At 48.3% G+C, this 22,126-nt stretch overlaps 1 long non-coding RNA gene across 1 annotated transcript in view; it reads right to left on the bottom strand.

The window, feature by feature from the left end:
* LOC147017561 (uncharacterized) overlaps positions 1 to 22,126 on the bottom strand; it is a 40,691-nt gene that overhangs the window by 687 nt on the left and 17,878 nt on the right. Inside the window, exon 2 of the long non-coding RNA XR_015049749.1 lies at positions 9,565 to 9,666. This is a non-coding gene — a long non-coding RNA (uncharacterized LOC147017561). The remainder of the gene's footprint in view (positions 1 to 9,564; positions 9,667 to 22,126) is intronic.

The raw sequence follows: 22,126 nt of genomic DNA on the forward strand, positions 1-22,126 counted from the left end.
CTGTTCGTGTCCCCTCACTCCCTTCCACTGTTCCTTTTATTCTGATGCATCCTGATCCGTTCAGTGTTCTAACTCTTCCATGAGCCTTGACTTTGTTTATACACCAAAAACACTTTTAAGTGGATAAAATTAGGAAGAACAAGGAGCTGATACCCCAGGTTTCCCGAAATTTGGGTGGTGTAAGGAATAGATTGGTCAGGCCATGTATGGGAGCATGCGCTGGAGCAGCGCATCGCTGCGTCCAATTTCTGCCAGTACTCCAGGGGCCTCCGTCTGGCCATCCCCCAGGCAGATGCCTGGCCCATCCCCCTCTCCTTGAGATGCCAATCAACCTGCTGCAACCACAAGGCACGTGGTCGGTCCATTGGCCTCCTCCACTCAAGAGACTCCCTCACTGAAACAATCTGGTGAGCAGGATCAGCGTCAGGAAAATGAGCCACATGTCCATGCAGCAGCTGACACACATACTATGCAGGTAACAAATCTCATTTGAGTCTCTCTTAGCCACCGCTCGTTGGACACATAGTCCGACCAGCGATTGCAAAGGATTCTCCGAAGAGACCTGGTACCAAAGGAATTAAGTCTCCGTCTCAGATCATTGGCCAGAGTCCAAGTCTCGCATCTATAGAGCAAGACTGGAAGAACCAAGGACCTGAAGACTCGGACTTTCGTCCTCCCCAACAGGTACCGGCAGTGCCACACCCCATAATCCAGTGAATCCATGACTCCCCAGAACGACTAAGACGCATAATGACCTCTGGCTCACAGTCAACAGACACATGAATATCACTGACAAGGCAAGTGAATCTCTCCGTGACATCAACATCCTCACCACATACAGGTACAGGCAAGATAGCAGCATCAAAGATGTCATTGAAAGCCTGGATCTTAGTTTTGACACAGGAAACCCGTAATCCCCGTGGCTCTGACTCCTCATTCAGCCAGTCGAGCACAGAACTGCATGCAATGACACAAGTGCATTTCCACCAACCTTGAGAAGTTCAGCATGGATGCTACATATCACAGGAGCTATAACCCATTTCAACCGGTTCACCGCAGCCTGTGTTTCCACAAGTGAAGGTGGATCACAGTTGATTGGAGGGTCAGCAATAGGGATAGCAACATCCCTGACATCCAACTCAACAGCTGGTGGATCAACCTGGTACAGCCGCTAAAAGTAACCAGTCCAGCGGGCCTTCACTTTGGATTCCTCTGTCAAGAGCCTACCACCTTCCACTCGAACTGCAGTACACCGATTGACGGGCTTGGAGAAATGCAACACGCGAATTCCCCTGTAAGCAAGATGAGAATCACTTGACCACAGGTGATTCTTGATCCCCTCACAGATTCCTCGCACATCGGCCTCCTTCTCCACCCAAAGCGTATGTCTAGTTTGATGCCTCAGCTCCCTGAACAGCTCAGTTCTGCCATTCAGCCTGGCTCTGCAATTCTGGTCAATGGTATCCAAAGTCCCTTGAGAGACAAAATTTTTCCTCGCCCTTCAGTGAGTTCCAAGATATCCACCGGTAACATCAACGATGGTGGTCTTGAAGGCACTCCACAACTCTTCAGGATTCCCCAAAGCACCCAGGCCCCCCAAATCCCAACTCAGCCTGTTTGCAAACTCCTCAGCTACCCTCTCATCCTTGAGCTTGCCAACATCCAGCCTGGGCTGGGATGGTGCCATTCTCCCAGATTTAAGCTGCAACTTTACAGTTGCTCCAACAAGCCTGAAGTCAGTATTGAGGAGCTGAGAACTCTGGTGGACCCTGCAGTTCTGGATCATCCTCCAGTGACCATTAACGAGCACATGGTCAATCTCCTTTGCCACACCGCCAGCATTGGAATACCAAATCCAGCGATGAGCTTGTGCACACTGAAACCATGAACCAGCCACCCTAAGTCCATGACTTCTTGTAAAGTCAAGGAACTTAAAGCAATTCTGGTTCACAGTTCCAGACCCGTGAGGACCAACACATGTCTCATAACCATCCCTATTAGATCCAGTTGATGCACTGAAATCCTCCAGGACAAGAACAGTATCTCGCCTGGGGCACTGATCAACCACAGACTTGAGCGTGGCATAGAATGCTTCCTTCACGGTGCGATCACTCGCCTCAGTCGGAGCATATAGAGAGACCAGGAAAATGACGCCCAGGGAGTGACGAATCCTTAGTCTCATAATACAAAACAAAAAGTTTTCATCTCATAAGAAAAAGGAATTCCTTACTAATTGTCCAATGCGATTTGCCATACTCTGACACAGAGTGCAAGTTCTGCCAAAGTAGTTTGTAGGCCAAGGTAATGCTAAGCGGTTTGACATCCTCCCAGCAAGAATTCCTGCAGGAATTTGTAATTTGTTCAGGGTGCTGGTGATAGCTTGCCAACTCTTCGCAAATGATACCGTGGGATCTATAACGTCCACCAACTAATGCCGGCAGACAGGACGCTCGTTTGGCAACCATCCGAGAGACAGCACACACATCCATGAATCACTCTACCTGAGAAACACCAGGACAATAGTTTACAGCTGGGTTGGGATTCGAACAATTTACAGCTGGGTTAGGATTCGAACCCAGGAGAGGCAGCTCAGAGGTGAGTGTGCACATATCCAGGCCATCAGCCCCCATACTAATTGTGTGTGTGTGTGTGTGTGTGTGTGTGTGTGTGTGTGTATGTATATATATATATATATATATATATATATATATATATATATATATATATATATATATATATATATATATATATTTAGATATGTATACACGTATAAATATATATGTGTAAATATATATAAATAAATATGTATAAATGTATGTATGTTATAAAGAGCGAATACAAACATACATACATACATACATACGTACATATACAGTACTGTTTTAAAGGCCAAAACTGAGAAGAGTTTTCACCCAGGTCTCGCACGAACCGGCTGGCAAGGCTCATGCTCGATTGAAGCCGACAGGCATTTTTAATTTGTTCACAGAGCTGGTGATAACTATCCTCCTGTTCGTGAAAGACAACGTGGGAAAAAACATAGTGGAAGACACCACCAACAAATACTGGAGGGACAGTAAAAATAGGGCCCAACGGGGGTTCGAACTCAAGATCCTAAGATCTTAAACCAGCCACCTTAACCATTAAAGCAGCACCAGACTCGTGTGTAAAGTGTGAATGTAAAGAGGGAGGATGGAGAAGAGAAGATTGAGGAGGAAGTACGGAAGAAGTATGGATGAAAGACAAACGTATGTGACAGTAAATGTAAGGAAGAATATCCGGAGGGATGCCAAAAGTGCGGTATGTTAAGGTGCAGCATCCAGGTGACGAATCGATGAGTTTAAATGTTCTTGGGGCTTCCGGATCATTGATGTAAAATAACTTTGGAAGTTTGTCCGAGTCCATACAAAGTTTCATCCGGGAAGCACTGACGAACATGCAAGACAATCTTTATTGAGGGTTATCAGCAGCTCTTGACTGTTACCATGGAGATGTTTGATGCAGGCGCCATGTGGTCCTATGAAGCATCACGTGGTCGCATGCATTTGATTACATTCTGTAGTCGCATCTGCTTTTGTAAGATGGCATTTGATGCGTTTTTAATATGACATTTTAAATGCACACTTTATTGCAAAATGCTGTTGTTGAGTCACCCCCCCCCCAACCAACCTCCTTCCCCCCAAAGTAAAAAATGGTGACCTTTTTGTGAAGATGGTTGGAATTACAATTCCTTTGTGCGTTTACATCGATTTCTCAAGAGCTCGTGTTTTAGTGCAATTATCTGACAACATGACCGAAAACAAAAACAAAGCAATGACGTGTGCAAACACCTTCAGAGAGCCTTAATGAGAACGCATTCATGCTTCAATTTAAACATTAGTTATCGCTCTGGATGGATGATGAGTGCTGATGAAATGAACCAAATACCGGGAGACAATAGCGTGACACCAGGTGTCGTGTACCCGTTTGCATGTGCTGTCCGCCGCGAGTGGTGTTCAAAGATAAACGACTCTGAAAAGGGTGGATGCGGCCGTCTGCCAATCGAACCATGTGTTGCACGGTGGCTGCGTCACCACAATGCTGTAACCACCTGGATGGTGGCAGTTTTTAAAAGGCGTGCGGTGGCACATCATGGCGGCTCGCCATGCTCGGCCTAACCATGCTGGGGTTGGACACAAAGCGTATAATGCGTGTGTGGGCCTTCACATCTGCTGTTGGGTTCGGTGGGACGAGGACGCTCAAAACTCTTCCGAGGATTCCTTAGCGAGTCGGCATGACCAAAGGACCATCGAGCGTTGGAAATGTCGGTGATTGATGCTCGGCAAAACCGTACACCAAGACCGGGTACTGTAAATTACTTCTGGGATCTCACGGAAATATATAAATAAATAAACGAGCCAGAGATAGTCATCTTGTAGTAAAGGTCACACGAAACCCATGGCCATGAATACATGCATTAGGGGACCGGGCCTACTATAAATGTACAGTGATGGAGCAGGCAAGTCTGTTTAACTTATAGCCATGAATGGACGACAACCACTGCCGTTTCACCATGCCGGTTGTAGCGGATCTCAGAGGTGATTTAACGACTCATGCTCCATCGGTTTCCTCAACATTATTCGTTAAATCTACAAATTCCCCAAAGAGTCAATGTTCACTCTTCCGTTATCCAAAATAATTTCCATGAGTGCCACCATTTAGAGCTTTGGATTCATATACTTACGACATCGGTAAACTGGACAAGATGAAAATGTGGAGAGATGCTGGACATGCAAAACGGAATGTAGCATTTGATTAAAGGTAGAAAATGCAACAACAGATTGTACACAACACACACACACACACACACACACACACACACACACACACACACACACACACACACACACACACACACACACACACACACACACACACACACACACACACACCAACAGTTTGAGACCTGAGAGTGCTCCGTTCTACGCATGTGGAGATAACAACCAACCACACACCTTCCTGGAATGGTGACCATAAAGCCTTTTGCCACACCAGCATTTGCTGCATTATTATAGAGTATATTATACAAAAACACGACCAACACGTTGTAAAGAGCATGAGAATTCAGTATGGTCTTGGCCTCAAGGCCACAGGTCTGGTCATACAAAATATACATTCCAGTCCGCAAGGCCACACAGAATACATGGTCATACAAAATCGTTTTTTTCTATTCTTTTCTTTTGGGACCACTGGCTGTTACCTCTGTTGAGAGAATCCTTTTTAAAAATTTATTTTCATATAGAAATGTTAAAAATAAATAAATAAATAACAAATATAAGGACGTGTACTTCGGCCCCAGGACCTAAACAAGCTCAAATGAGCTAAGATCCTCGTCCTCTTTATGATGACGTCATAAAAACGAATATGACGTCATTGTGATGTATCAGGTTTGCGATAAATTATCTGTGCTAATGCCCGGCTTGATTCCCGCAAACAAAATTCAAACGGCTTGCCTAGTTTCGGAGATAATGGTGTAGGCAATTTCCATTAGCGGCGATATTATGACGTCAACTTTTTTTTCTCGGAAGAATTTCCAAAATCGGAGATGGTTACTGCCTGCGTGTGGGCTTTCTGCATATACATGGCAAGTTTCACGAAGATCCGATGAAAACTCTGGGTTGTGAAACAAAAAATGTCAAAAAATAGAAATGACGTCATAAAAATTGATATGTCGTCATAGTGATGTAGCATATGTGCGGTAATTCATCTCTGCTAATGCCCTGTTCGATTCCCGCAAACAGAATTCAAAAAGCTTGTCTAGTTTCGGAGATAATTTTTAGGTGATTTCCATTAGCGGAGATATTTTGACGTCATAACTTTTTTTCTAGGAGGAATTTTCAAAATCGGAGATGGTTACCGTCTGCGCAGGGTATTTTTACATATATTTGCCAAGTTTCAGGAAGTTTCGATGAAAACTGTGGGCTGTGAAACAAAAAAGTCCACAAGAACAACAACGTGAGTAAGACTTAGAGATCCTCCTCGAGGATCTAAAAAAACAGTCAAACTAAGCTTCTCAAACTACGAGGAAGTGTTGAAAATGGATTCCTCCCATTAGCTTTCTCCAAAACAGGTAAAATATTCAAAGCCAATGGGTTTGAAGTCTGGTGATTCTGATACTGGATGTCTCGGTGCTTGCTACGTGAGTCAAGATGGTAGAGGGCAGCACGATGCTGTTAGTGTTGTGAAGTGTGAAGTGCTGGAGATGAAAGTTGGGATGACTGACTTGAGATGAGATTTATTTTTTGTGCACAGTCAATGCTCATGGAAGAGCTGGAACACGAAACGGATCAGAACGTAGCAGAATAAGAGGAACAGTAGAGAGAGAGAAAGAGAGGGGGGTGCACCAACAGCAGAGTTGAAGGACAAAACAGAGGCAGATCTGAACAAAGAATGGGTGTGTGGAGGAATGGGGGTTAGAAAAGGATGCATGGGGTGGACAAGATGGATATAGAAGGAAACTCCCAGGAAGGAAAAAAACTAGAACTTTGGAAGGAGGTGGGCTTGTGGTGGGGGTTAACGAGGTTAGTTAAGGTCATGTGTTTGGATGGGGGATGATTGATGATCTGAGATGGTGGTGATTAGCTGTCTTGAAGACCTTGAGGGAAGAATGTAATTGAAAAGAATGCGGAAGTTTGTTCCACAAGTTGGGGAAAAAGAGGAATGAATGAGTGGTGGTGAGTAGTGATCCTGAATTTTTGGGAGTTTTACCAAAAGGGGGTTGATGGTGGATCGTGTATGCCCTGCAGAAACTTTTTGGGTGTGGTGTGGGGGGGGGCAGAGCACAGAAAGAGCAGAAGGTGCAAGACCAGAATGGAGGTGGTGGAAGACAGAGACCAGCGACCTGTCTGCGATGGTGAAGTGATCGACCCATATACTCAGCTTCATCATGTGAGATTCAAGTGATCTTAAAGACCCTGGTTTCCATGACCTAAAGCTAAGCACGATGTGAGGCAGGGGAGCCAGTCCAGAGCAGAAAGCAGTACTCCATAAAGCTGCGGATGAAGGCCTTGTCAGTGGATAGGTGTTCAGGTGTGCCAAGGAAGGACTTGGTGTAACACAGGATGCCTAGTCAGTGACTGGCTTTGGAGGCCAACTTTGAAATGTGGTTTGCACAAGAAAGATCATGGCTGATCGTGAGAACCAGTAGTTTGAATGACTGAACTTCCTCAAGAGGATTGTTAAGAAAGTAGATGGGGCTGGGGAAGGGGAATGCCAGATCGTGAGTGTGAGATATGTCAGGATTGAAAGACATTTGATCGGTTTATGACCACCTTGTGATTTATTTCAAGGTCTGAAGAGAGGGAAGAGGATGCAGCCTGCCTGCCTGAAGGATGGGGGATGTAAAAGCAGAGGGTGAAGTCATCAACGAATAGATAAAGAGGATTTTGCAGAGAGTGAGAGATATCATTCAGGAAGATCAGGATTTATGAAGATAAAACAGGACTGGGCCCAGAACATTGCCTTGAGGCACTCCAGCCTTGACGGGCAGAGTTGATGAAAGGATACTGTTGAGAGCCACACGTTGTCGATGAGAGAAGAGAAAGACAATATGCCACGTGTGGTGGAGCTGTCCTTGGATACCATGGGCAGAGAGTTTGGAGAGCAAGTCAGAATGCCAGACTGTATCGAAAGCACGAGATATGTCTGGAGAGGCGGATGACTAGAGATGAGATTTGGGATGACTGGCTGGAGATGACAGTTTGGTGCACCATTACAATCCTGTGAATAAGAGACGGTCAATGGGGTACCGCCACAAAGGATCACCAGCCCCGACTTGACAATGCCAGATTTTCATCTCTTCCCCAAACTTTAGGAACACCTTCGTGGAGAACATTTTTCTCCTGATGATGATGCGAAGGCTACTGTGAATCACTGGCTTCGTCAACAAGACCCACAGTTCTATCGTGACGGCATCACAAAACATCTTGAACGTTGGAAGAAATGTGTGGACCACAGTAATGATTATGTTGAGAAATAAATATGAAAGATAGAACAAAGATTGATGTTAGTATCTCTTTCATTTTTATTTTTTTTGTATACCTTGTCGAGGCTCGTATGAGAGCTAACACAACGCACAGTGAGGGGGGCATGAGGCAAGAGGGGTGGGAGTGGGAAGGACAAAACAGTGGGGAACAGAGACATTAGGATACCTATGGAAGGGAGAGGGATGAGGCGGGGACCACGGGGAATACAAGATGGACATTACGGGGACTTTCAGGAAGGAAAGTAGGGAATTTGAAGGAGGTGGGTTTGGGGTGAATTGACAGGTGTAGAAAAGATCGAGGTTTTGGATGGGGGAAGTTAAGAGGTGGTAGTGAACAGTTGTTTTGAATGCCTGGAGGGAAGAATGGGATTGAACAGAGGGAGAGAGTTTATTCCAAAGGCAAGAAAAAAGAGGAATGAAAGAGTGAAGGTGAGCAGTGATTTGTGATTTTGGTAATTTTATCAAAAGGTGTTGTTGGCAGACTTGAGCACCATGCGGAAATATGGTGTGGACAAATCGCAGAGAGAGCAGGGGGGTGGCGAGACTGGAGAAGAGACTGTAGTAGACAAAAAGACCACCGACCTGCCTGCGGTGAGAGAGTGAGAGGCCTAAAGACTCGGCCTCATTGCGGGAGATTATCTTTACCTATTTTGGAGAAAGAGAGTAGGAGGCATTACTTTTCAACACGCCCTCATACTACACGTGCCCTTTGGCCCAAAGAAGAAGGCTCGTGGTCATACACTGGTCATCTTGTTGGGTAATATGTGGATGTGGGATGTGCAAACCACCATTGCACAATCCATCACGAACTCTGGAGATAAAGTTTCAACTCACGACCACAAGTAAAATAACGACCTTTTACATATGTATATATTGTGATGAGGACGTCACCTTTGGATAACTCCGAGAGGACGGCATATAAGAGACCGTGATTGCCAATCGTCCCAGAATTTCGCACAGGAGTCCACAACCCAGAGTCGTGTTACCATATGCAAAAGAGTCATGTTACCATACCCGAGTGCGAGTGGGTACCGTGCCGGCGGTAACACAACAGACCTTAGTCGACTGAGCGAACCCAACGTCACGTACCCGCATCTAAGATCGAACTTGGATAACAAATCTGAGCTGGTCACCTCAGCAGTCTTATGCCGCCATCAGAATTGACATTATAAATCAGCACAGAATAAGTGGCCTTTCATGGCAGTAATAAAAATTCAAGTATTTACAATTTACAATGGAAATAAAACAGGTATGGAGAGAAAAACCCCCCCAAAAAACAAGAGAGAAAACAATGGAAAAACATATGTACGACAATTTATCACAGCACGTATGCATTCCCCCTTATCACCTACACGACAAACCCACCTTCAAAACCTTAGCAATAACTTACCATGCTACATACAGTACAGTATGCCAACATCATGCATCAGATGCGGAAGGGAGAGATGAGTGATTGGCAAAGAATGATGGGATGAGTGATTGGTGAAGAAGATGAAATGAAGGAAAGAGACAAATAGATGGGGACAGAGCGGACCCCTGCACACCTTGCACTTGTTGACTCTGGCTCCCACATTTTGACTGAAACCTGGACCCTCCGTACGCTGTTCCCCTCCTGCTCCTCACACAGCCGCAGTGCCGGTGTTTCCCTGTGGAGCAGAGACGTCACTCGTGGCACGTATTTAATCCATCTCCGAGCAGGTCACCCGGGCACCATAGATGAGGCAGAGGGTAACAGAGCTATCAGACATTGGAACGTGAAAGCGAAGGTATACAAGAGCAGAAGGTGAAGAAATAAGGATGAAAGCAAAAGGACGGAGACATAAGGTGCAGGAAAGAATGAATGACGAAGACGAATCGACAACGCGTGAAGGAAAGTGAAAGAAAGAAAAGTGAGCAAATAAGCAAAGCAAACGGAGGAATGACAGAGAGATGGACGCAAAGAGGACCCTCACGTTCGTACAATAAAAAATAATCTATCTCCCAACAGTCAGTAACTCTTTCAAGCTTCAAATCTCTCCGGTCCTCCCACTCTTCTGACACCCACTTGCCTTTACACCCTTCTCTCCTAGAAGCTTAACATGTGGCCTTTTATACATCTTCAAATCCCCCCAATGCCCCATCCCACGTCCTCCTGCACCTTTAACTATGTGAGGATCTCTTTGAGACTCCTCAAAACCACAATATTATTACGGGTCTCGGAACATGCACGAGGAGGTTTCTCAGACCAGCAGATGTCAGTTGAGATAACTACCTCGAACAGGATCCTTATGCCAAGCATAACATTACCTACTGGTGACCTAGTTACCTCAACTGGGGACTGCGCTCTCCACGTCAACCTCATGTACTTATCGCATATGGCCGAGCGAAACTGTCAGGTGAACTTTGGCTATTCTACTAGAGCAAACCACTGGGGTATAATGACCCAACTATTTATTATGTACAAGCAAATACAACCTGTCGCTTCGCTGACGGGGACAATAAAGGGGGAAAAAGAGAGAGAGAGAGAGAGAGAGAGAGAGAGAGAGAGAGAGAGAGAGAGAGAGAGAGAGAGAGAGAGAGAGAGAGAGAGAGAGAGAGAGAGAGAGAGAGAGAGAGAGAGAGAGAGAGAGAGAGAGAGAGAGAGAGAGAGAGAGAGAGAGAGAGAGAGAGAGAGAGAGAGAGAGAGAGCAGCTGTAGAGTGAGAGGGGGGAGGGGAGGCAGAGAGGATGAAGAAAACATTGCTATTCACTGCGGGAGAGGGAGAGGGAGAGGAAGGCACACACACACACACACACACACACACACACACACACACACACACACACACACACACACACACACATATACAGAAGCGAGAGAGTGACAGAGGTGTGGGAGGAAAGTGCTGCATTTTATTAGAAGGGGGGCAGCGAGGAGGGGACAGAGGGTGAGAGAGAAGGGTGGGGAGGGGGACAAGGAGAAAAAAAAGTCAGGTGAAGGGTGGAGGTGGGGTTAGCAAAAAGAATATGTGACACTTAATGACGAAACACAAATTTATTTTTTTTTTAACTCGTGTCAGAACAGCTGTACACACGACACAACAGAGTTTGTAAAGTAATCCACTTGCACATCTGCAACAACCTTGATATTCCAGTTCCAGAAAATTTGTGGGAAAATGAACCAAAAGCAATCACTGAAAACATTAAAGTACCGCTCACTCACATACGACCTTATGATTGCATCGGACATGAACATTGAAAACAAAGCATTGCGATCAGATATCATACTTAGGTTCAAAAAAAAGAGAGAAGAAGGCATTGCTAATTGAGATGTTAATACCAGTGATTTTGGACGAACGATGCAGAAATCAAGAAGATGACCAAATACCAAGACTTCATGAATGAAGTGAAAAGATCCTGGAAGCTGAAGAATGCCAAAGTTGTACCAGTAATGACGAAGAACCTCACAGGAATAATTAAGACGAACCTCACAGAGATATTAAAAACCATCCCTGGGAATATTACGACAAATGAACTGCAGTTGGAAGCCATCCTGGGCTCAGTGATGATGCTGAAGTGAGCCAGCCCTCGGCACAAAAAAACTTTGAGAACAGAAAACTTCACAACTTGGTCCGTCAATCATGACCCCCTGACCAAAATGAAGGTATTGTTGCGGATTCGCGCCCGCGGCGTGCTGACGGCCACGTAACTCGAATCGCGGCACGTCGCCCACCGGACGGACAATCCAGTCGTGACCCTCTCGGACTAACACCGGGAACCAGTCACGGGTGGACCTTTCGGTCTCACCGCGATCGAGCCAATCGGCCCCCGCGTGGGATAGGGTTGCTCACCAAATTCGACCTACCTCAGTACCCACACGGAGGGTAGACCGGGCGATCGCACCTCGCCGCAGGTCGACTTCGGACACGGGCCACTTAAGCGACCCGTTCCGTACTATCGGGATAACCGAGCGGTGTTATTCGTCGACCTCGACGGTTCGATTAATTATCGGGCGTATTCAGCCCACTACCAACCCTTTACGTGAAGCAAGATGAGGATTCAATGAAAGAAATGACGAAGCGAAGCGGGAAACAGTTCAACACAAAGCACATTTATTCGCGATGAATGGAAAGCACACATATACAATTCCACCAAAAGCACATAGAAGGAAAAGAAACACAATGCAATTTTACACAAAAAGCAAATGTAAAAGCGAAGACACAATGCAGAGCTATCCGACTACCGAGCACACGGCAACACTTATACAATTCTACTTCACAGACGGCGCCGACAACACATACCCAAAACCAAGGAAAAGAACACCCTCAAGGATGAGGCGGGCCTGAGGCCGAGACCGGGTCGGGCCTACCCGTCTGGTGATGAGACGCGGAGCGGCGGTGGTGCCCCAACTCCGCGGGCTTCGCGGACAGTGTCTGGTAGGGGGTGGGAAAAGGGGCCCCCTTGGTCGCACTATCTCAGCGCGGGGGGGAAACAGGAGGGGGTTGCTGATGCTCGGGGAAAGGAGCTCGTCCCGCGACGAGCGTCTCCACCTCGACCAGGTCGCGCCGTCGGCCTCCCTGGTGTGCAGCTCCCGGCACGACGCGAGCACCCCCTTGTCTGCCTTCGCCGCCTCTCCACAGCTCCGTCCTCTTCGCTCCGACTCCAACGCACACGACGACGACGACGACCAACCCTCTTCTGACGAACGCAGCCGCTTATATAAGCCCCGTGGCTTTGCCTTTGACCCCCAGCCTTCGACCTTTCACCTCGCTCCCCATTGGCCTGAGAGAAAGTGGGCGTGAATGCATTTTGATCCATGAATTTGCATATAGCGACCGCCCTCCAACGCCCTGGAGGCGGGGCCAAATCGCCCCTCGCTCACCGATTGGACGGAACAAAAGTGGGCGTGTGTCGTTTTTGATCCGTTTTTGGAGCGGAAAATCCGTGGTTTTGTACACGCTGTTCGGCGCGCGCCCTGCACGAGTCCAACACCGGTACCCACAAGCGGCGCAAGAACGGTGGTGATGCGACGGTTGCGAGGTGTGACGGGAAAGGTCGTGGCTGTTGTGGTGAAGCGGCGTTGTGGTAGGTGGTTGATGTTGTGACGACTGGTGAGACGCGGTTGGCGGTGGTAACAATGGCGGTTGGTCCAAAATAAAGATAGTAAAAGAAAAACGGCTATCCTGAAGAGTCGCAGCACGCATGAATGACATGTATTCCCACTAGACAACGGGTTTGGGCCTAACTACACATATACTTACCGAGATACCTCACCTAAGGGACCTGAATGGTGGTTTGCGAATTTGGTAACCACAACACTACCCCCTCCCCTTTTTACAGACTCGTCCCGAGTCGTCAAATTTTCGTGTGCCATCATGTGTAGTTTTCCCCTAGTACATTTTACCTACGGATCCCTGAGTGCGACATTCATGGTATTCGTGTCCCCAAAATAAATAACCTGAGGGCTGCGTAAATACCTAAACAAACTCACTCACACGGACGACTTAAATAAAATTGCCGGCGCTAGGACAGACATGCCGTGGGCGCACTCATATTTACAGTACATCTTAACCTTAACTTACAAATTTTACACTAAACCATGGCCCAGGATCAATGAACTCTGCAAAAGAAAAGCAGTTAGCAGGGAGCCAGGCTGCTCGCATGCAGTCTCTGGCTCAAAACAATGCAGGTGACAGGGAATGTGGCTGGCTGCTCACACGCAGTCCAAGGCCTTCCTTTTTGAACTGAACGCAGTGAACCACAACGGTGCATGGGCTGCACAACGCAGTCTCCGTGCCAGCTCAAGTGGCACACGCAATGAACACAACGAATGGATGGATGAACACAAACACGGTGCACGGGCCGCCACTGCAGGCCCGTGTTGTAGCTGCCAACAGGGCAGTTCTTGCAGCTTGCAAACTGTTGCCTTGCGGATCCTGGCGCACATGGAAATGAACAGGGGGGGGGGGCAGAGCAAAAATTGAACGGGGGCTGGTGAACAGGGGCAGTGGGCATGGCATGGCAAAGGCAGCAGGCAAACACAGCCCGCAGAAGAAGGCCGCTGCAGGCAAACACAGCCGGCAGACGAACTGGCCGGCACAGGCCTTGAAGCACAGCAGCTGCAGACGAAGTGGCCGGCACAGGCCTTGAAGTACCACAGCTGCAGATGATCTGGCCGGCACAGGCCTTGCAGCAACACAACAGCTGCCGATGAAGTTGGCCAGCCTTTGCCGTTCAGTGGAGGTTGGTGGAAGGAGTGCGGTGGTGCTGGCCACTTGGAAGGCGGGCTCGGACCTACCTACCTGTCTCCCTCCCACCTATCGCCTTTGCCTGTCACTGTACATACCCACTCCCTTAATTTGTCAAACCCCAATTTAGCCCCAACTTATTTATTTATTTTTATTTTTATGTTTACTTCCCCTCTATAAATCGTCCCCTAACCCCCTTTATCGTCTCTGTTCGGCTAACCTATCCTGTCACCTAGCCTACTCCCAACCCCTACGTTCCCTTCCCGGAGGGGAATAAGGGAGAGCTAGCGTCCTGTGCCGAGGCCCAACTCAAGCCTCAGAATGGCCTCCCCAGAGTTCAGCGATCTATAACCAAGGTGGGTCCAGCGGCCCACAACGAGAGCGAGGGGATGGATGGTGCGGAGGGGTACATCTCCTAATCTACCCTAACCATTTAACTGTTAAACTACCCCGGGGCTTTCAACAAGCGCCTCTCGCTTAAACTATTGGTTCTAACAACCCAGATTCCCGTCGCCTGTGTTGGTGTCCTCACAATTTCGGGCCTCGCCCCCAATTTTCTCTCCGTGCCCTCACACGGTCTCCTGGCTGGGACACGTGGCTCCCTTTGGCAGGCACGACCCTCTGCCGAATCTCCCGCTATGGCACCCCCGGGCACTACACTGCCTCCGAGCCTACCAGCTCCCTAACACCGGGGAGTGCCCCCCATGGCACCTCCCCTGAAACGCACACGTGGCAGGCTGGCTTCCCGGGCCCCTTTCCGAGGGTCACCCTTGCCCACAACACTGCCCACGCGGCTAATGGTGCCCCGGGCCTCCGCACCAAGCAGACGCACCCGTGCCCACTACTCTATCCCGGCCCCCCCATGGGCCCATGGCCGACCGCGGCCGACTAGCCTGGTGCCTGGGGTACCCACTCAGCGATACTCACCTTTCGCAGCCACGCTCCCAAGCCCGTCAACAGGGCTCCTGCACCCCTCCAAATGGTTTCGAGCCTACACTCCCACCAACAACAAAACGACCTCCATTTTTCAATTTGACTAACCCAGCTAACTCACTCTACACTGACCCCGGGGTCCCTTGGGCGGGAGTCACTCCTCCCCCCAATCACTCATCGCACCATGCATTCCCCATTCGCTCCACTCACACAGACCCGCTGGCCTCACTCACTCATCATGTACTCACCTCACAACTCAACTCACACACCGCTGAACTCTGCCATCCTGCTAACTACATCCCCTAACTAACTCGTGCTCCCACGTCGTCCCTTAAACTATAGCACGTTCCTTTTAACACTTCGTAGCTAAACTACGTCCCCACTCCACATCCAAAGTCTGTCTCTGTCTCCAAATAATCATTTTATTTCCCAACCTAAAGCTCACTAAATCCCTCTACCTAATCCATTCCACGGACTCCATGAGGACTTACCCCTGCCCCATGAAGTCGGTCTAACTAAGCTAACCCTTCCCCCTAACTAGTTTCCATCCTGTGCCCCGGTAAGGGGGTCTTCCACCCCTTGCCCAGGAATCCTGTGCACCCGAAAGTGAGGCTTGCTTTTTCCTTTTTTTTTTTTCTTTACATGTGCAGCGCCAGCGCGGCAACCCACAGCTCGCGCACTTTACACCTTCCCGTGACGTCATGCAGCTGCACGTGTTCCTCGTCCCTCCTTGGACGGTACCATCCGGCAGGGATACCCCTCCTGCCGGATTCCAACCCCACGTGCAGCCATGATGTCACCGTGCGCATAAAAAAACACAAGCCCCACGTCTCGAGGGGTTCCCCACGCGAACACATGTGCTTTGCCCGTTGGAGCTTAACACACACGATCGCGTGGAGAACCCGTCCGGTCCAAATCCGAAATCCTGCCTAAACTTTGTCCGTCTGCGGGATCGGCAAATCCACCGCTGGCGTTTCCGGACCGGGACTTCACTCTCGCAAGCGAGCACGTGGCGGTCTCGTGCGTTGCACAGCACGGACCTCGTGCTCACTGCTGGGTGAACCCGGCACGGTCCCCGAAACAGCTACAGCCTCTACTCGGCTTTCTTTCTTCACATGTCGTCGTCGTCGCCATTCCACACACGCACTCCTGCGTGTTACGACGCTCACACTCCATTCCATCACATTCACACCGGGAGACGCGGCTGCGTGCTCCCGCATGCCAACCGATATCTCCCTCACATACCGCTCTCTCACACACACGGTCTCCCTTGCACACAGCGACCTTGCACACGGCCGTTCACTCACGCATGCGGGGGCACTCACCCGCGGTTCCTCATCCACACACCGTGCCTCACACACACGCGGGGGCACTCACCCGCGGTGCCTCACTCACACACGCGGGGGCACTCAACCGCGGTTCCTCATCCACACTGGCCGTTTCATCCACACACACGGCCTCTTCCACACACGGTGACGCACTCACACCTTGCACCACACACACAGGGACAACCACACTGGGGATTTGCGTCCCCACAAGGGTCTCCGGGGCCTCTATACCCCCCAAGCTCTCAGTGCACCTGTCCACAGCACCCGTCCCCTTAACCTCGCAAAGCACGACCGAACCCACCTGGTCGTGACTCGCCTCAAGGGGGCATACTCGCTCCCCTCGTTCCTGGAGGAGGCCATCCAGCTGCTCGCACCGGGTCCCTGCACGGTCCGCGAGCTCACCCCCATCATCCTCCACTACCTCCGTGTGTGTGTGTGCGTCACTTACCCCGGCTTCATCGTGCAGTCTCTCCTCTATTTTTTCTGTCTCCCGTGTCTCTGCCAACTCTTCACCCTTTACCTCCCTTGTCTCCACTATTATTTCCGTTGTCGTCACCTCGTGTCTCGTCTCACACGTTTTGGTCTCCCAATTTAATCTTTCCCTTTCGGTCATCGTCACGACCCTCGCCCAACACGTTGGATAGGGTTGCTCGCCAAATTCGACCTACCTAAGTACCCACACGGAGGGTAGACCGGGCGATCGCACCTCGCCGCAGGTCGACTTCGGACACGGGTCACTTAAGCGACCCGTTCCGTACTATCGGGATAACCGAGCGGTGTTATTCGTCGACCTCGACGGTTCGATTAATTATCGGGCGTATTCAGCCCACTACCAACCCTTTACGTGAAGCAAGATGAGGATTCAATGAAAGAAATGACGAAGCGAAGCGGGAAACAGTTCAACACAAAGCACATTTATTCGCGATGAATGGAAAGCACACATATACAATTCCACCAAAAGCACATAGAAGGAAAAGAAACACAATGCAATTTTACACAAAAAGCAAATGTAAAAGCGAAGACACAATGCAGAGCTATCCGACTACCGAGCACACGGCAACACTTATACAATTCTACTTCACAGACGGCGCCGACAACACATACCCAAAACCAAGGAAAAGAACACCCTCAAGGATGAGGCAGGGCCTGAGGCCGAGACCGGGTCGGGCCTACCCGTCTGGTGATGAGACGCGGAGCGGCGGTGGTGCCCCAACTCCGCAGGCCTCGCGGACAGTGTCTGGTAGGGGGTGGGAAAAGGGGCCCCCTTGGTCGCACTATCTCAGCACGGGGGAAACAGGAGGGGGTTGCTGATGCTCGGGGAAAGGAGGATTTTTACTCTGTCTCGAGTCCCGCAACGAGCGTCTCCACCTCGACCAGGTCGCGCCGTCGGCCTCCCTGGTGTGCAGCTCCCGGCACGACGCGAGCACCCCCTCGTCTGCCTTCGCCGCCTCTCCACAGCTCCGTCCTCTTCGCTCCGACTCCAACGCACACGACGACGACGACAACCAACCCTCTTCTGACGAACGCAGCCGCTTATATAAGCCCCGTGGCTTCGCCTTTGACCCCCTGCCTTCGACCTTTCACCTCGCTCCCCATTGGCCCGAGAGAAAGTGGGCGTGAATGCATTTTGATCCATGAATTTGCATATAGCGACCGCCCTCCAACGCCCTGGAGGCGGGGCCAAATCGCCCCTCGCTCACCGATTGGACGGAACAAAAGTGGGCGTGTGTCGTTTTTGATCCGTTTTTGGAGCGGAAAATCCGTGGTTTTGTACACGCTGTTCGGCGCGCGCCCTGCACGAGTCCAACACCGGTACCCACAAGCGGCGCAAGAACGGTGGCGATGCGACGGTTGCGAGGTGTGACGGGAAAGGTCGTGGCTGTTGTGGTGAAGCAGCGTTGTGGTGGGTGTTTGATGTTGTGACGACTGGTGAGACGCGGTTGGCGGTGGTAACAATGGCGGTTGGTCCAAAATAAAGATAGTAAAAGAAAAACGGCTATCCTGAAGAGTCGCAGCACGCATGAATGACATGTATTCCCACTAGACAACGGGTTTGGGCCTAACTACACATATACTTACCGAGATACCTCACCTAAGGGACCTGAATGGTGGTTTGCGAATTTGGTAACCACAACAGTATGTATAGATGTCAAAGTGAGGGGTGGATTATATTAAAAGAAGATCGCACAAAAAGGTAAAACAAAACGATGTCCAGTAAAAATAAAATTGCACATTATCAGCAGATGAGCCACCTCCCGAGGAACCAACCACATGGCACCGCAGGGCCCAACACAGGCGGAATTGTACATCTGTCAAATCGATGTTCCATTGAGAGCACGGGTACTTTTGCCAAAACTAACAACCAAGCTGCTTGGAGAGCGCTCGCCAAGTGGCTTAAGCATTCAAATGAAACGGTTGATAAGAAACGGCTCGTTTGGCACGCGATTAGCAACACATTAAACAATCATCTCCCAGAGATGCTCAAAATGTCAAATATGTCCAAAAATTGGACAAATGAACACTTTTCTAGGAGCCACAAATGCTTGTAAGTTCGATTTTGGAGTTTAAATTTTGTAATTCTCCTTAGTTTAAGAGATACTTATGGTGATCACACGTGAGGAAATGAAATAAAGCAACGAACATTGATGTCTCTGGGTGTTTATAAGCATTGCAATGTACCCAGTAATTTGTTGCTATGATGAACAGACATTCGATAAATACGAGTGAGGAAAATGAAAAAAACAACTTTATCATTAAGAAATTGTTGCGGCCTGTTCTAAATCAAGTCATGTTTGAGCAGGCCAAAAAACATAGCGGCTTCACGCACAGAGAGTGAGGTGGCCGAGGATCGCCTGATGAAGGATATATTTAAATAAGGCCGTTAATTATCTTCAAAATTGCTGTTTTAATTCACCCAAACACACAATTTTCACTTTTGTACTTCCTTGGAGTTTTCTTAGGATGGATACAAAGTTTCAGGCTGCTAGGTTTTTATAGTTTTTGAGTTATTGAGAAGATACACACATTGCCTTTTATTAGTATAGACATAATATGTATATGTGGGAAAACTTCACACCCAGACCAGGAATGGAACCCAGGTCTTCTGGTGATCCATATCAGTGCTCTGCCATCTGAGCTGTCTGGGCAACCTACCAGCCGAGCACGCAAATCTCCCACACATATAAACACCACTCTCTTTCCGCCGCTACTTCCGGGACAATCACTGCCAACCTTTGGAGCAGCGACAGCCTGTCCATGAGAGAGTCTTCCCTCATCATTTCAGAAGTGACATCGTAAATAGCCAACAACCTACAATATTTTATGGTTTCAAGTAACCTCCATGGAATAGTAAATTTGTGGTCCACCAGACAGCGGTCTCCTCGGGTTAACCTGAGGTGGTCCCTTTGGGTGGGTGCTTGTAATGTCTGATTCACAAAAGATGGGAATGGGCCAGGCATCTGCCTGGGGGATGGCCAGACGGAGGCCCCTGGAATACCTGCAGAAAGTGGACGCAGTGACGCGCTGTGGTGCATGCTCCCAATGTATGTACGTATGATAGCATTTCCCTGGCAAATCCCAATGTATGGCTGAGAAGTACGTATACTTGCCTCCAAGCTGTCTAACATTGGTTTGAATCTCGACCCTCTCTGCCCAGCTATGAACTGTCATCCCTGTATTTCACAAGCAGGGCGATTCATCAATGTGTGTGCGTCCCTTGGATGGACGTTAAATGGGTGTCCCGTCTGCAGCATTACTTGGTGAACGTTAAATATCCCACAGTGTCCTTCACCAAGATTGGGTGAGCTCCCATCAGTACCATGAGCAAATCTGTGCCCTAAGTACTGCTGGGAAGGCAATGACAAACCACCCAGTATAACCCTTGCTAAGAAACTGCTTTGGCAGCACCGGCACTCTGCAACAGAATATGGGACACCAGAACCAGAATAGCATTCCCTGATGGCGGTCATTGCAGAAGTTATAGCATGAATAGTCAACAACCCACAACATTTTTTGGTTTCAAGTAAGCGATATGGAATAGTAGATTTGTCGTCAATTTACATTCAATCGCGTTTACGATGGAGGGTTAATATTTCAAAATTAAATTCATGAGAACCAACCAATTCAAATCATATTATTAGCTTCAGTTCTGGAAGCAATCAGGTGTCAATACAGTTCATATGCAAAAGAAAGATGATGTCTTGTAACTCGTAAGCATATGTGCATTGCATGAAAATTAGTTGAATAACGAAAAATAACCCGAAAAATTTATCAAAATCTGATCCTGAGTGTTTCAACCAAAGACATCCTCAACGGCCCCAATGGCCCCATGTACCTGGCATCGGCTGGGGAACGTTTTTGCTCCGTCTTTCCGGAACTCGCTCGCCAATCAATGCCTGACGTTCAACTGAATGCAATTTGGGAAGGAATTTGCAATTTATTTTGGGTGAATGGAAAACCAAGCCTACTCTTTCCCAAAGACACCGAGTATCTTTAACTTCTACCAACAATCAGTGCAGGCAGATGGGTCCTATGACTTTACGTCCTTCCGAGAGATGGTCCATCGCCTCGCAGGAGAACACCAGCATGATAGTTTACAGTCGGATCGATATTCTAACCCAGGCTAGACAGCTTAAAGGTGAGTGTGGATATTTGTTAATAAAGCTCGATTTCGTACACCATTTCAAGACAAACATCTTCACAATAACATTTGTCAAATTAGTCCTTTCGCTATTTTGCACTGCACAAGCTTACTCGACCATTAGCCACAGGAGAAAGGAAATAGCCACATATATTATTCAAAAGTTTTTTTTTTAGCAATATGAAATGTTAAGTTAATTTTAAATTTTAATTTATGCTGATGTTTTGTTTGTGTTTTAGGTATGCATGAGGTTATAATAAAGCAGTCTGGTGATGGTGTGTGTGTATAAAGGTATAAAGGTATAATGGTATAATTTATAGATGGTATAAAGGATTTATACCGATTGGCAAGACAGAGGGACCGAGCTGGAAAGGATGTGCTGCAGGTTAGGGTGATAAAGGACGCAAATGGGAATGTGCTGACGAGCGAGGAGAGTGTGTTGAGAAGGTGGATGGAGTACTTTGAGGAGCTGATGAATGAAGAAAATGAGAGAGAGAGAGAAGGTTGGAAGAGGTGGAGATAGTGAATCTGGAAGTGGGGTGGATCAGTAAGGATGAAGTGAGGACTGCTATGAAGAAGATGAAAAGTGGAAAGGCGGTTAGCCCAGATGGTATACCAGTGGAGGCATGGAAGTGCTTAGGAGAGATGGCAGTGGGGTTGTTAACCAGATTGTTTAATAAAGTCTTGAAAAGTGAGAGGATGCCGGAGGAGTGGAGATTAAGTGTACTGGTTCCGATTTTCAAGAATAAGGGTGATGTGCAGAGCTGTGGAAATTACAGAGGGATAAAGTTGTTAAGCCACACCATGAAGTTGTGGGAAAGAGTAGTGGAAGCTCGGTTGAGAGGAGAGGTGACGATCTGTGAGCAGCAATATGGGTTTATGCCAGGAAAGAGCACCACTGATGCGATGTTTGCTTTGAGAATGTTGATGGAGAAGTATAGGGAAGGCCAGAAAGAGTTACATTGTGTGTTTGTGGATTTAGAGAAAGCTTATGATAGGGT

This window comes from Eptatretus burgeri, chromosome 11, assembly GCF_056783735.1.
Source record: "Eptatretus burgeri isolate ZD-2024b chromosome 11, Ebu_testis_v1, whole genome shotgun sequence".
NCBI classification, from domain to species: domain Eukaryota; kingdom Metazoa; phylum Chordata; class Myxini; order Myxiniformes; family Myxinidae; genus Eptatretus; species Eptatretus burgeri.